A 1838-nucleotide genomic window follows, 5' to 3' on the forward strand; every position below is an offset into this window, starting at 1 on the left:
GCGGCCAAGGAGCCTCCCCGCATAGCAATCGGGGTGTGAGGTTACGGATGCAGCATTGATAGCAATCGAGGTGTGAGGCGAAGGATGCAGAAGTGAGAGCCGAGGGATGTAGCAGAGATAGCAATCGGGGTGTGTGATGCAGAAGAGATAGCAATCGAGGTGTGCGGTGGGAAGGGCCCAGCAGCCAGAATGCATGAAGCGACGGATGAAGCAGTGATGACAACCGGGCTGTGAGGAGAGGAGGGATGCAGCCAAGAAAGCAATCAGGGCTCGAGGCAAGGGATGCATCAAGGATAGCAATCATGTTGTGAGGCGAGATTCCAAAGGCTAAACGTGAGAGGCTGCAGGGTCGACTCAGAGAGGTCTATGCATGTGAGAGGCTGAAAGCAAGGTCGACTCGGAGCGGTCTATGCATCGGGCGCGCTTGGGGCGACTACCAGTGCCAACCCCTTATCCCGCGACGCGTCCGACAAAGAGAACGTTCCAAGGCGGCAGAGGAGGTTACCAGCCGAAGGATGCAGTAGCAATAACAGGTATAGTTCCGCGGCGGCCGAGAAGACTCACCGCATAGGAATCGGGATGCGAGGCGAGGGATGCGGCGGGAAGGCCCCGACGGCTAAACGGAAGAGGCTGCAGGGCCGCCTCGGAATGGTCCAAGCATCGGATGCGATTGGGACGACTACCAGTGCCAACCCCTTATCCCGCGATGCGTCCGATACACAGATAGTTCCAAGGCGGCCGAGGAGCCTCACCGCATATCAATCGGGGTGCGAGGCGAGGGATGGGGCGGGAAGGCCCCAACGGCTAGACGGAAGAGGCTTCAGGGCCACCTCGGAATGGTCCAAGCATCGGACGCGCTTGGGGCGACTGCCAGTGCCAACCCCTTATCCCGCGATGCGTCCGATACACAGATGGTTCCAAGGCGGCCGAGGAGCCTCACCGCATAGCAATCGGGGGTGCGAGGCGAGGGATGGGGCGGGAAGGCCCCAACGGCTAGACGGAAGAGGCTTCAGGGCCGCCTAGGAATGGTCCAAGCATCGGACACGCTTGGGGCGACTACCAGTGACAGCCCCCTATCCCGCGATGCGTCCGATACGAAGATGGTTCCAAGGCGGCCGAGGAGCCTCACCGCATAGCAATCGGGGTGCGAGGTGGGGGATGCGGCGAGATGGCCCCAACGGCTAGACGGAAGAGGCCACAGGGCCGCGTCGGAATAGTCCAAGCATCGGACGCGCTTGGGGCGACTACCAGTGACAACCCCTTATCCCGCGATGCGTCCGATACGAAGATAGTTCCAAGGCGGCCGAGGAGCCTCACCGCATAGCAATCGGGGTGCGAGGTGGGGGATGCGGCGAGATGGCCCCAACGGCTAGACGGAAGAGGCTGCAGGGCCGCCTCGGAATAGTCCAAGCATCGGACGCGCTTGGGGCCACTACCAGTGACAACCCCTTATCCCGCGATGCGTCCGATACGAAGATAGTTCCAAGGCGGCCGAAGAGCCTCACCGCATAGCAATCGGGGTGCGAGGTGGGGGATGCGGCGAGATGGCCCCAACGGCTAGACGGAAGAGGCCACAGGGCCGCCTCGGAATAGTCCAAGCATCGGACGCGCTTGGGGCGACTACCAGTGACAACCCCTTATCCCGCGATGCGTCCGATACGAAGATAGTTCCCAGGCGGCCGAGGAGCCTCACCGCATAGCAATCGGGGTGCGAGGCGAGGGATGCGGCGAGATGGCCCCAAAGGCTAGACGGAAGAGGCTGCAGGGCTGCCTCGGAATAGTCCAAGCATCGGACGCGCTTGGGGCGACTACCACTGCCAACCCCTTATCCCGCGATG

Source organism: Cryptomeria japonica, unplaced genomic scaffold, assembly GCF_030272615.1.
Source record: "Cryptomeria japonica unplaced genomic scaffold, Sugi_1.0 HiC_scaffold_151, whole genome shotgun sequence".
Lineage (NCBI taxonomy): Eukaryota > Viridiplantae > Streptophyta > Pinopsida > Cupressales > Cupressaceae > Cryptomeria > Cryptomeria japonica.